The sequence below is a fragment of the Schistocerca serialis genome, chromosome 5 (genome assembly GCF_023864345.2).
Source record: "Schistocerca serialis cubense isolate TAMUIC-IGC-003099 chromosome 5, iqSchSeri2.2, whole genome shotgun sequence".
Lineage (NCBI taxonomy): Eukaryota > Metazoa > Arthropoda > Insecta > Orthoptera > Acrididae > Schistocerca > Schistocerca serialis.
In genome coordinates this window covers 12,781,203-12,796,074 of record NC_064642.1, presented here as the reverse complement: position 1 = coordinate 12,796,074, position 14,872 = coordinate 12,781,203, and the positions used below count along the sequence as shown (strand labels likewise).

Sequence of the window (14,872 nt, the reverse complement as noted above, 5' to 3'; positions counted from 1 at the left end):
TACGCCGTGGTGACAGTTTTTCCACTCAGTTGCACATCTGTTACCATTTTCATGCCCATGTTTCAGTGTTTTAAAATTTAGCTGCATATAAATGGTTCAAATGGCTCTGAGCGCTATGGGACTTAACATCTGAGGTCATCAGTCCCCTAGAACTTAGAACTACTTAAACCTAACTAACCTAAGGACATCACACACATCCATGCCCGAGGCAGGATTCGAACCTCGGCCGTAGCGGTCGCGCAGTTACAGACTGAAGCGCCTAGAACCGCTCGGCCACACTGGCCGGCAGCTCCATATATGACGAACAAATAATCTTTTATTGTGACTGGTAGTGGAATTTTTCCACATGCTATAATGGAAGTCACGGAGTTTAACAGCATCCACTGTGGATAAAAGTCTTTTTAAAAAAAAAAATTCATTTGCTTGCCAATTTCTATAAAACTGTTGAACTATATTGGCACGAGGACAGTGCTGTATCACTGAGAACGAATGATGTAAACAAGTGCAATGAAATATAAAAATTGTGAAACACGTAAATACCACTTCAACAGTCAACATACCACTGTACTCTTTCACATTTTTTTGTGTGTAAACTATACGTTTAGCAAGTTATTATAATGAGGTTTCTAAAGTCAAAATTCGCTACAAAATGAACAGAAACAGAATAGTGGAGAAATAATCTTTATGCTTATCATAGAAGTGGAAATTACTTCCCGGATAAGCGGCCTTTCCCGCAATATTTTTTATTGTTCTGAAAGAAACGTAAGTAAAATTTGCATCGTGATAAGACCAGCCACTAGCAGTATACTTTACATAACGTTTTCAGAACTGTCATAGCTGTAAAGTACTTTAACCTGTGCTCCAAGCAGGCTGCTAGTGATGTTCGTAGCGTGACGGTCCTGATGTACGCTAAATCTACGAGAAAACGTTCCGAAGAGAAATTACATTTTGTGGAAGACTCGTCAGCTGCACAATCACAAAAGAGGTGGCTGAGCGGTGTTGGAATGTGATTAAAACAACTTGTAGGTCACTACTGACGCAATTTAATCACAGTTATTTGAAAGTGTCGACTGCCTACAACACCAGCGTTATTGCAACTGTGAATACAATGACCCTGATCTGAACTTAATTTACTTATTTTGTTCCGTTCACTTTCCTCGGTGTTGAGAATTTATATTCTCTAAACTAGTCCGTAAAATATTAAAAATGGTCTCAGAAAGCAATAGATTGTGGACACAATTTCGTTGTTTTGTTTGGAAGCTGCAGTTGTCACTGTAAATCTTAAGATGACAACTAAGTACCAACATTATGTTTCACCATTTTATTATAGGTTTTAAATACACACATTAATTACCAATGGACACATCACAGCAGCTTTCGAGTAAAATCTCATCAGTTTTATCCCACGCAACGATAATACGACTATCTGACGGTATAACATACAAAAGAAATGCACTTGCTAAAAGATAACAAGCAAATCAGCTGTATGTTGAATATCTTGAGCCGAATATCTGCCGTGAGCTTTCCTAGTAACCATTGTTCCTCAAGTAAAGCTGAGTCCCATTTATTAGCAGTAAATAGGACACCTTTAGAGGAGAAGTAAAACGATGGAAAAAAATTCATTTCTTCGAATGACGTATGTCGCAATATTAACCTTCCGAGAAATTCAAAATGAAGGCCAAGATCGTCATCATGGTCGGGTTTCCCCCCGTTTCCTAGCAAATATGGAATACCGGAGATAAAAATGCATTCCGTTGGCAGACTGCGATATCACTATTTGCAGATAATGCTGATTTATTAAAAAAACGTCTACAGGAAATTCACAAGCAATAAATCATTGTACAGCTACGGAACTCTATTGATTCTTATTAAAAAGTACGCTGGAAAGAAAGATTCTTCAGCATATCAGCTCAGGATATTTACGTAATTCCGCGTACCGAAAATCGGTTTTCTGCTTCGCTTATCGCACATTTTCAGTATCTGTGTTACGATGGACCGCTCTGTACATACAGTTTAACCAGTACCACGAAAATGAAATTGGTGACAACGAAATTCTTTATTTAGTATACATTGATGAAAGAGAGATATAAAGAAGACTAGGGAAACGAAACTTGGAGTAAAACAATTTATTTAGGTGCAAGCGCTCGCATTAATTATAAATAACTCTAAAGGTAACGACATTTTCGTTTATTTTTAAACGGCATATATAGCGGGAGTTGGAAACCTGGGATACTTCACAAATGGTTTAAGTTATCGAATCACTGGATCTGATAAATGGATAACAGATGACTTCTTTTTTGCGTGCTTGATGAACATAGCAGTTTTATCTACCGTGGCACTGAAAACCCTGCGAGCAGTAAAAGAAACAGATTGATGTACAAGGAACATTGTTAACATTTTAGCGATGAGATTAGAAAGTCTATGCCACTTAATGTGGTTTACCACGTAAACATCGGATAATGATGCGGATATTACTCTGAACCGATTTAGGTAGACTACTTATGTAGCTTAATCCTCGCCTTGTTTAGCGAAGATGCATACTGTAAACTTAGAAATACTTTAATACATTCGTCTCTATTCTGCCCCTTCAAACGAGACGTCAATGTAATTTAGGAAGTGTTACGTCCCATGGCTGAAAGAGCGCTTTCAAGCTACCACGGCAAATTTGATGTGTAGACTCTCAGTTTGAGGTGAAGTACAAACAGCTAGTACAAGAGCTCTGCATTTCACACACCTGAAGAATAGAATGCAGAAGTTTGGAAATATAGTTGAAAACTACAAAGTTTGCTTCAAATTCTATTATCTGTATCAGAAGATAAAAATGAAAACTAGGAAGGGCAAAATATTTGTCCCAATATTATGACAAATAAAAAAGGATTGTTTGCATAGAAATAAGGCTACGTTTCCATAAATTGAATGAATAACTAAATACTTGATGCTAACAAGGACAATGAGAACATAGTAAGTGAATTAAAAGAGGAAAATATGTATGGTCGTGGTTGAGGCAGTGTTTTCAGAGAGAGGGTATATTTACGTTCTGCCTGCGAGCGGTATCCGGCGGGCGAGCCGCAGAGCAGCGTAGGCGGGCGGGCGCGAGCACAACAAGTGGTTCGGGCACTGTGGGCTGCGCCTGCTGTCGCGGCGCGGGAAGCGGTCCGTCAGGCGCGGCGCCTCACGCAGCACTGGCTTGCCGGTCCCTCGGCCGCGGCGCCCAGCGCGCCTGCTGCGCTCTGGCGGCCGGGCCGCGCACCCGCTGCGCTCGATGGCCGGCTGGCCGGCCGACTGCCTGCCGCACGTGGGCCGGTCTCAGCTGCCGCCTGGGAACGCCCCTAAAATATTCCAGCTAAACCGATAAATATTTTCACCGCGCACCTGTTTTCATATTCCGCGAAAAAATGTTTGCACTTTTAACCGCTTTATTTGTTTTCGCATATATTAAAAGAAAATATTTCGAACGAAGATTAAATATTAAACAAAAATTAATTAGCGAATATATTGAATAAAAATAAACAGCAGAGGTGGCCGATGAAAAATTGAACTCGCAGTGCAAATCGACAAAAAAAAAGTCTTGAGCCTTACCTGTTAATGAAATGCTCTGTCTCGCGACACAAGAGGCCACAGAAGAGAAAACCTGACTGCACGACGTTGAGCGCCCCACAGACCAACCAAGAAACCCTCCCTCCCCTCCCCCCCACCCCTTTTCTGAATTTAGAGGTTCAGTGCTTCTATGATGTCGCTGGAGTAAGTGGCAGTTCAGCTGGATATTCCCTACGCTGACAGCATTCGTGCAGTGAAGTGACCATGTGTCCTGTGTTGAAGGACTGAAGAGCATACATGAAGCACATCGTACCTTTCACGACTACAGAGAGCCTATGGAACTGTGGTCAAAAGAGTGTTGAGACAGATGTTCCCGATTAAGGAAACGGGTAAATACCTGTTGGTAAAATGCCGTCAAAAGACTTCATAATATGTACAGAAAATGTATTCGGAGTTGCCAATACGAGCAGCTTCCAACTGTACGATGGAACAATGACAGTAAAAATTTGTGCCGGACCGGGAATAGCACCCGAATTTGTCGCTTGTCGTAAGAGGTCGCCATGACAGTATCGGCTATCCGTACTCGCTTCACGGCCGGGCCCAACCTTCCATATGTCGTCGTCCGTGCGTCATTAACCTGCACGTGTACACATTCTGTAATTTCCGTATGGGGGAGACATTTAGTTGCAAGCCGCGGATAAATGCGTTATTGCAGTGCCTGTATTCGTAAGAAGTATGATGCAGTTGTTCCTTCGGACATGCATGAACTGCAATACCGTATCGTCGTCGTAATATAGTTGTTGCCTCTCTGTGTTGCTTACACAATCAACGACACCACGTACTATGTCGCTCCGCTAAATTCGCTTAGTCTCTGCTTTCATGCCTCATCACTGAAATATCAAATCAAATATTTTCTTCCTTAATGTTCTTTGTGGTTATATTCTATCGCTTTCGGAAAAAAAAGTTTTGTTCACATTCAGTTACTTGACAACTCTGCCGGTTTTTAAGGTTACTTTTTTAGAAATATATCCCGGAGGTATATTTCAAATTGAAGATCCCTCGTCTTACCTTTTTCAATTCTTTCATTTTAAATACTTCTTTCATTGCATGCACCCTGTCGATGAACATTCTTAAAGACACATTTTAAAATAAATTTCTTCATGTGCACTTGAGTAAATTGTGTAATTCAGTTAATGTTGTGTTGGCTGAAGAGCCAACACCGTGTTACTAGAGGAGGCCGAAATGCACTCGTTTTAGCTCACGCAGGCTGGCGTGAGGAGGGTACTATACTGACGTGAGGTCTGGAACATGACAAGGAATTAGAATTCAGAAATCGGACATAATTAGTTTGATACTTAACTTTAATCCATTAATGATGAACGTCGCTCTTGACGGTACATGAGTCACAATATTATCTGTTCAGAAGACATAGTAACTGAATATGGCGCCTTGCTAGGTCGTAGCAAATGACGTAGCTGAAGGGTGTGCTAAACTGTCGTCTCTGCTAATGAGAGCGTATGTAGACAGTGAACCATCGCTAGCAAAGTCGGCTGTACAACTGGGGCGAGTGCTAGGGAGTCTCTCTAGACTAGCCCTGCCGTGTGGCGGCGCTCGGTCTGCAATCACTGATAGTGGCGACACGCGGGTCCGACGTATACTAACGGACCGCGGCCGATTTAAAGGCTACCACCTAGCAAGTGTGGTGTCTGGCGGTGACACCACAATTAATATTATTTAATTTTCCAGTCCAGGGCAGTGTGATAGAGAAACCAGTGGTAACAAAATAAAAGAACCAACAGTCTTGGTTGCAAAACCGGATATTTATCCTCCAATGACTCTTTTCACCTGAAGGCATCTTCAGATTGACTGGAAAATTATGATGTTGAGCATATGGGAAGTTGTGCATACAAATGTCCCAGCACGAAACCGCCTTGGTGACAATCTGAAAGAAAAAAAACCATTGTGTGGCGTCTGAGACAGATGTCAAATACACGGCACAATGTTTTCACAAATTGTGACCACGGCGGGTACCTGCTGGGACATGCGTGTGGGCAGCATTCCGTGTACACAGCACCATGTTTTGCCAGCCAATATGAAGATGCTTTGTGTAAGGCGAAACGCGTCATTGGATGATAAATAAAATAAAAAAAATCCAGTTTTACAACCAAGACTCTTTATTCTTTCATAATGCTGTTTAATTCCAGAATCACTTCAACTTGAGTTTTTAAACAAGGAAAACAGTCAAATACCACGTATTAAAGACTGTATTACACAAATCAACTTGAACATTACCAGAACGAGAACTGGTTACAAGGTTTTCGATTTTCAATACGTTTTTCAATAGTCACTTTGCTTCATTCTACAGTCACAAGCTTGCAGCTTCTTCTTGCAGTGGACGGCCGTCGACCAGGTGAAACCTGAATCCAGCGACGTGACAATCCCGTAGTGCACGAAAAACCGCCGTCGCACTCACCCAGTCTCTCCGACGTCGATGCAACAAAGGAAACACAACTCTTTGCACATCTGCTATAAACACATACTGCTAAGAACAAATCATAAATTTTAACATACCCTCTAAGACAAAAAGAAGCCGCATCACGAAGAAATTACCCGAATAGGAAGGATATCGGTAGATGTACATGTACAGAAAACGAATTACTCGATTGATTAAACTTAATGATACTCAAGATAAACAACTTTAAAAATTGATCACCTCAACAACACGTTGGTTCACCTCCGGCGCTTATGCAAGACGTTATTCGGTTTGTCATTGATTGATAGAGTTGTTGGCAGTCCTCCTGAGGGATACCGTGCCAAATTCAGGTCAACTGGCGTCCTAGATGATCAGAATCTGTTGACGCTTCGAGGGCCCTGCACACGCTTCTGCAATCGTTCTCAGTTGGGGAGAGATCTGGTGACGACCTTGTTTGCCGGCCGTGGTGGCCGATTGGTTCTAGGCGCTTCAGTCCGGAACCGCGCAGCTGTTACGGTCGCAGGTTCGAATCCTGCCTCGGGCATGGATGTGTGTGGTGTCCTTAGGTTAGTTAGGTCTAAGTAGTTCTATGTTCTAGGGGACTGGTGACCTCAGATGTTAAGTCCCATAGTGCTCAGAGCAATTTTTGGACGACCTTGCTTGCCAACGAAAGGGGTCCCACAATGAAATGAAATGGAACTCCTGACCATCACTCCTGGCTATGGGGCAACCGTGTGGCTGGCAATAGGTTGGTATTCCACCGCTGTCCGGGGCCTCTCCGGACATGTCCTTGGTACTCATGAAGGCTCATTTCGCAGCGGTATTCGTCAGACAGTTCCACATAATTCAGTCAGGTTCCAGATCGAATGTGTCCTACACCACTGCAAACGGGCTTGTAGCTGTGCAGAAGTCAACGTCAGTCGGCGCAAGGGGCGCCGTGGCCTCAGGTCCCTGTCTGCGAGCCGTCTGTCAGTGACGGTCCTTGTAGTAACTGGGGCACCAGCTGCTCGTCCGGTAGATGATAATGATGAATCTTGGACTCTGAGTGCCTCTGTGACGACTGATCGGGCCTCTCGTTGTACCGTCTCTCTAGGTCGATTGCTTTCTTCTCGACGCTGTGCTCGGCCGTCGTTCCCTCAGTCCTGCCAACATCGTTGAATAGTGGCATTGCTACTATTCAGTTGTCGACCAATTGACCGATACTCCAACTGACTCCTCTGAGCCCAGCTACAAGTCCTCTCTCAAACGCTGACATCTGCGCACTTTGTTCACACACCTGCCTGTGAGGAATGTCATCTGTGTACTATCCTTGCCTGGTACGCGGTGAAGATAATGTTCAAATGTGTCTGAAATCTAATGGGACTTAAGTGCTAAGGTCATGACTCCCCAGGCTTACACACTACTTAACCTAAATGATCCTAAGGATCACATACCTATGCCCGAGGGAGTACTCGAACCTCCGCTGCAGCGCCTCAGACCGCTCGTCTAATCCCGCTCGGCTACGCGGTGAAGCAGCGCTGCAGCACCACACATTCGTACATCACCCGTCAATGTTTACAATTTTGGGTTTACCGTCGATACTTGTATGAATATCATCGTGTGACCAATTTGCATAACGTCTTTATGGAGTGTATAACACGCATGCTGAAAAGTAAAGCCTCCGACATTGTTTGTGAAAACTTTTAAAGCTTTTTCAATTAAAATTAACGTTATTAAAAGTATACATCGTTATTCTTCATGTCTGTGTATTTATTTCTCAACATAGTCACCCTGGCGACGAACGTGTATTTCTCCCAGCCAGAGACCAGTCACTGCAGAATGTCTGGCACTGTTGACGAAGCCGCAATTTCACCTGTGGTTGCACCGCTTCATCACAATGAAAGTGATGTCCTCGAAGTTGTCGCTTTAAGGTTGACTTGTTGTGGAGTCTTCGAAGTAAACACTCCGAAAACGAAATCATTGAATCCAGATACTTATGGCTCTAGTTATGCATGTATCGATATATCGAAATACCTTATTGTCTCTGCAGGGAATGCATAAGGTCCTGAAAGTGGCATTAATGAGATGCAGAAACTGGTCGTCTTAATGAAATAACATCTGAAAACATACGGCTGTTTGGCGATTTTTCCGTGATAAATGTTTTTGTTGTTTGTGCCTACACCACATAATGAGCTAGAAACAGAGATCTTGTGCGGTGAAAAACATAATTTAAGATGACCCCCTCTCCGTATTTGTACAACTTGAAACACTGTGTCAGCGTCGCGTTATGTGTGTTGGTACCTAAGCAAAACGTACATTTTATATTAAATCTAGATCAAACACTCAAATATGGAGGCAATGTACACGTGATCTAATTTATGGCGAAGGGAGAGGTCACACTTAATGAATCTGCGAAGCACAACCGTACGAAAAATCTCATACAGTCCTTGAAAACAGATTATTAAATGGTTCAAATGGCTCTGAGCACTATGGGACTTAACATCTGAGGTCATCAGTCCCTCAGAACTTAGAACTACTTAAACCTAACTAACCTAGGGACATCACACACATCCGTGCCCGAGGCAGGATTCGAACCTGCGACCGTAGTGGTCGAGCGGTTCCAGACTCAAGCGCCTAGAGCCGCTCGGCCACATCGGCCGGCAAAACAGATAATATGTCCAAATTAACCATTGTGGCTACTAACAAACATCAAGTGAGAACATTTAACGTTCCTTCCAAACATCACGATGTAAAGTTGAGTGAAACAACGTTACGGTTTTGGAAAATACTGGCGAGTGAGAGAAGCTGCTTATAAGTCACTTGAAATTTCTGATGGGTTCTTCGGAGACAGATATCATTCACGTGTTATGAAGCAAGCGAAAACGACAACAGAGACCCAGCGTTACGCACGCCAAGTGAACATGCAAAATATTTCGCTAAGAGGACGCGATTTTAGCTAACTTCAGTGTGTTATCAAGGTTTCCATTCGTTAGAATGCAATTCGAGTGCACGTTGCTTGCTGTAACGTCACAATTATGCTGAAGGTTGCTGGCTCCCACATCAAGTGCCCAACACTTACGTCCCAATACTTCCTCTCCGGCGTGACCATCTTGAAAGACGAGACGAGACGAGACTGCCTTTGTGTTTCAAACCACCTGAGGAAACCAACCGGACGATTTGCGGCTAGCGCTGTGATTCGCTGTCTCCGGTCAAAACTTTAGCCTCCCTATTTTGGCATAGACGAACTGCTCCCGAGGACAGGAATGACTAGTGACGGACTGTATGTGAATCAACGAGTGGCTTAAGCAGAGCGCGATGTGCGAAAGGAACTCGCTACAAAACAAAGACCTTTCAGCTTGCAAACACTGCCAGACACTACCCACAGGTGAACAGTTTCAGCTGATCTGACGTAAGGGGTGCAGATAGTCAAGTACACCCACAAAGCTATGAACAGAAGAGCATTAAGATGAAGCAGTAGATGGGCCCTGTGGCTTGTGTGGGAGAGGGCCGTTAGTCTAGCGGGGAGCTGTCGGCGGCCTGACCCTTCGTCCTACGGGCAGTCCTTGTTTGCGGCTAGCGTTAACGACACGGCTCAGAACACGCGAAGCGCGCTTTAGAGCGTGCCATCCCGTGATTACCTGCCGCTGCACGTGTCTGCAGTAAAGGCGGAATGGCAGCCCTACTTGAGGCGTAGTAGACTCGCTGGTGGAGGTACAGCTCGCCCGCTCATATTGCTTCAAAAACTTTGGGCTCCGTGCTGGATAACAGTTCGGGGATACTTGATAGATGTATTTCCTTTAAGTTACTCTTCTCGGAATTGGATGTGTATAGCTTTGGGAATAAGAGCTGATTAGAAGGTTCTAGTCCATTAAATAACGAATAATAAGGAGAATGTCTGTCCTAAACTGATAGACGATTAAATAGATACGCGACACTCGTACGCAGGGCGTTTCTATGTCGATGATACGGAACTTTCAGGGACGCTAGAGAAGGGGATATGTACCAGAATTAGATAGGAACCTTACTACATGAAAAAGTAGAACTGCGAAAATTTAAAAATTACCGTTGGTTGCCCTACGTTACTAGAAACCGAAGAAAAACATATTTTTCTAACAACTGATTCTTTTTATCCAATTTGCACATGAAGTTAACTTCACAACAAAATTTTTTTATTATCAGTCTTGAATGCTTTAACTTTCTTAAAATGACGTCATCATATCGTATTCTACTGAATACAAGAGTAATCTGTTCAAGCTATCGTCTAGTAGGCTCGACGGGTTATCCTTCAAACCGGTACAATTATATCCGAGGGTGGTTCATATTGTAATTAAACTGGAAATTAAGAAAATGAAAGCAATCGGAACGGACAGTAAGAAGACTCTTTTACTCCCAGTGATTGGAGATTTTCTCTGAGGATATTGCGCGAATTTTTACAGATTGTTAACAGCTGTTCAAAATGTTTTCTCCAGCTTCTATGCAGTTATGACACTGTTGCACAAAATTCTTTCACACATCCTTCAACATCGCTGCTGTCTTTACAACAAAAACAGCGAAAGTGAGTAATGTGAGGATTCATTCCGGGAGATCCTCTTTATACTTGACAACAGCCGAGCACTCAAGAATTTCCACATGATAAGTACGTGGCGTCAGACGATATTAACTATCTAACTCCGAAACATAACGTCCTCTTCCTGCCCAATTTTCACAGCATATCTGACGAAAACGTCCGCCAGTAAGATGCGGAACGCGATATGTGTCTCCATTATGCTGGAATCACATAGGTTCACGTGTATTAAGTGAAATATCTTCCAGTATGATGGGGATTGTGTCCGTCAGAGACGTAGTTTTAGAGTACTACTTACGACATTAGGACAATCCTAGGAACCACCTTCCTACGAGTCATGTTCATACATTTATAGAATCAAGAGGTACATCGTTCGACATCTGGACTCAATCTTTCTATAAATAGTCCCTGAATAGGCACTTGGGTAATAGAAATCGTTAAAACATTTGAAGGCACGTAAACTATCATAGCCCAGCTTTACGAAATGGGAAACTCGATACTAGGAGCAGTGAAGAGCACTGAGTCACTTAGATATGGAGGTGTCCCCACAATTAACATGCAAAAAGAGATAAAAAAAACTCAAGGCCTGAAAGAGTTTTTCTACACAGTTAGGTCGATATTTTGCTCAGAATTATGTGTCTCATGAAGTGATTTGGCACAAGGATCTGAAGTGGCGGAACTCTAACATAAGATAGTAGTGGAGCAACAAGTACGTCACCCCACTCTACATTGTTGCCAAATTTATTCATGATGGCGGATGCTAGACAGATATGGCAATGTCTCATGACATCATGGTGGGAATATCAAATTTTAGAGGGAAGACAGCTCAATTGGGCTACCTCCACTAACCTTAACCCCTCCCTTCCACCTCCCCTCCCCCTCCCCTCCACTCCCCCAGAAAACGATGGGAAGTTCAGATTCCAGCAGGACAATACAATACACTATGGCTACCTCCACTAACGTCAGAAAATGGCGGGAAATAGGTCACTTGGTCTACCTCCGCTAACCTAAGTCATCCGACTGCCACCTCTTCCCAGGAATTGGTGGGAAAAGGACTCAGCTTGTGCTGGATATGAAGGACATAAGTCTTTTTTGCAGGCAGTCTTTATTTAAACAATTTGCGGCAGTAGCTCCATTCAGCGTGTTCACCATAAGGCCTGGAGTCCAAAGACCTACTACACAGTACTGCCACCAGAGGGCACTGTCATCCCTCCTGCGACGTAATCGAAGATGGCGATCTGGTGGGGGGGTGGGCGGGGGGGGGGGGGGCGGAAATTGCGGGAACCAATAGGAACCCTTAATCCAGTCACATGTTAGGCTTCAATCAGTAGGATGGCGGTATCTGGTAAAGTCATTGGAGGGCATAGAGGGCAGCCTCAGCAGCTCTGGGACCTCAGCCGGCAGCAGCAGCAGAAGAACCATGAAGCGTCAATAACAGGCACTATCCAATACAGCCCTGCAAAACAGGAAGAAGCTGGAAAGTATCCCATATCACAACTTCATCTGTGGTTAGCATTATTATTATTATTATTATTGATTGGTTTCACGTGTTTGTCCATATATAATGCTTCCTCGTCTTTGTCCAGCAGTAGTCCTCGACACATCAAAGCCCACAGGGTCGAGCACCAACATACCTATCTCTGCTGCGTCCGAACCTGTAGCAACCTCAGCTGCCATAATGTCGAGACCTGCACTGACCTATGTACATGTAGCGACCACGTAGGACTCTGTAGCGCACATAGACACTTTCTGGAGCTGGACAAGGAGCTGTTGTTCTCTGTCCCTCTCATCGATTTGAGGACAGGCGATCTGCTCCCAACACATCGAACACTGCTGGTTTTCCTAAACAACAGCAAGATGGAGGACAGTACTGGTCACCAACACACGACCCACCCCAGCAGAACATCCCAGTGCTAGTGCTGGCACTGAGTGCAGATGCTGTGGATAAGAAGGCATCGAGTGTACCCATGCTTTTCAGCTACACATACAATTTAACTCCCAGTGGAACGAAACGTGTGAACTTTGGTGTAGAAGCACATCATATCTGGGGCTTGCATGCGATAATAGAAATTGAAAATGCATCGAAGGACGTTAAAGTGCCAGTTTCCGAGTTTGAATGAGATGCAATATGTCGTGCAGAGCGCTACATCAATCAGCAGATGACTACAGAGTATTATACAACTCGTCCTCCCCAGGGAATTTGCCTTACTGCTGTGACACTTTCTATTGCAACAGTGTATGATGATAGTGCACTATGCGTGAAATCTGGTGACAACTGTGTTTATCTAAGGAACGCCTTATTTATGAAGTTATACGATCTGGATACTGCGCTACGTCCCGCATTGGAGAGATTGAACCGCTGCTTGCCGAACATAGACTCTGGTTCAAAATGGTTCAAATGGCTCTGAGGACTATGGGACTTAACATCTATGGTCATCAGTCCCCTAGAACTTAGAACTACTTAAACCTAACTAACCTAAGGACATCACACAACACCCAGCCATCACGAGGCAGAGAAAATCCCTGACCCCGCCGGGAATCGAACCCGGGAACACGGGCGTGGGAAGCGAGAACGCTACCGCACGACCACGAGATGCGGGCATAGACTCTGCATACAATGATGTTGTAAACTCCCTACGTGTGCATAGTGTACATGTTTATGATTTGAAGCAGCACCTTTGTTTGCACGTGAACGAACCGAAAGAGAAATAGATTAAATCTGAGTGTGAAAATCCTGAGTACTGTGGGTCATACATTGGATGTCAAAAACCTTTGTTTGGGAAATAGTTTACAGGTGCGAAGAAGAACATAAAAAAGAGCTTGATGATTTTCTTGAAATACCGCATCCTATGTACGATATTTAAATAAATAAGTAATGTATGTATATACAGTCTCTGTGTTTGTGTTTTATTTCATACTTCTCTCATTATAGACAAAGTATTAGGCTTATTAGTATCATTATTTTTTCAATGCTACAACTATAATAATATAGCAGCAGACAATTACCCCAACATCGGTTCACCAGATATTGATATAACGAATGATTAAGTTACTCTTCATGGGTAAACAATGTATATAGCTGATTTCGCTGTGTAGGCGATATATTTCAGACGCTAAAGTGATGGAGCTAAAGTGGCTACACATACTATTACCGTCCCTTCAAGTGTATCTTTCTATATATGTCAAGTATTTGTCAGTACCTGGGGTAGTTAGTATCATGGCAAGGTGGGTGAAACATCCTCTTCACAAGGCAAGGACTTTGTTGTCTGTGACTGGTGCTGTGAAGATGCAAAAGAAGACCTGAAGAAGAAGAACGGAATTCTCCTTCCTAATAATAGGTACGAGCAATTATTGTAGGTCCATCCAGTCGTGGCAAGGCTAATGTCCTCTTGACGCTGCTAACACATGTAGATGGAGTGCGATTTGAACATGTTTGTGTATTATCAAAAACGCTGATTCAGCCCACATATCAGCTATTACAGGAGATATTGCGCGGTGTGGATGGTGTTACATACACCACGTTCAGTGCAAGCGGTGATATCCTTGCACCTGAAAAGCAAAGCCAAACACTGCCTTCGTCATATGGGTGCTGATGTATTTTACCCAAGCCAAACCAATTCCAAAATCCGGAAACAGTTGGTTAGGGGTAGCGCAAACCTCATTATAGCCTTCAAACAAGACAATCTGAATTTAAAACACATTTACCAGGCTCACTATGAACTGACATGTCGTTCAATGATTTTGTAGAGATATGTGCTGATGGCTGGAATCATTCACAGTATGGGTTTCCCGTCGTTGATAAAACAAGAAAACTGAGTGATGGTAGGTACAGGCGAAATTTTGAAGAGTTTCTGCATGTACAGGGTGAGTCACCTAACATTACCGCTGGATATATTTCGTAAACCACATCAAATACTGACGAATCGATTCCACAGACCGAACGTGAGGAGAGGGGCTAGTGTAATTGGTTAATACAAACCATACAAAAATGCACGGAAGTATGTTTTTTAACACAAACCTAGGTTTTTTTAAATGGAACCCCGTTAGTTTTGTTAGCCCATCTGAACATATAAACAAATGCGTAATCAGTGCCGTTTGTTGCATTGTAAAATGTTAATTACATCCGGAGATATTGTAACCTAAAGTTGACGCTTGAGTACCACTCCTCCGCTGTTCGATCTTGTGTATCTGAGAGCACCGAATTACGTAGGGATCCAAAGGGAACGGTGATGGACCTTAGGTACAGAAGAGACTGGAACAGCACATTACGTCCACATGCTAACACCTTATTATTGGTCTTTTTCACTGACGCACATGTA

The 14,872-nt window shown here is 43.4% G+C and overlaps 1 protein-coding gene across 1 annotated transcript in view; it reads right to left on the bottom strand.

Annotated features, from left to right (window-relative positions):
• The window catches only part of LOC126481703 (epithelial discoidin domain-containing receptor 1-like), an 833,514-nt gene extending 830,347 nt beyond the window's left edge, over positions 1-3,167 (bottom strand). The window contains exon 1 of the mRNA XM_050105651.1: positions 3,035-3,167. The gene's annotated coding sequence lies outside the window, so the exon portion shown is untranslated. The remainder of the gene's footprint in view (positions 1-3,034) is intronic.
• Positions 3,168-14,872: the final 11,705 nt, after the last annotated feature.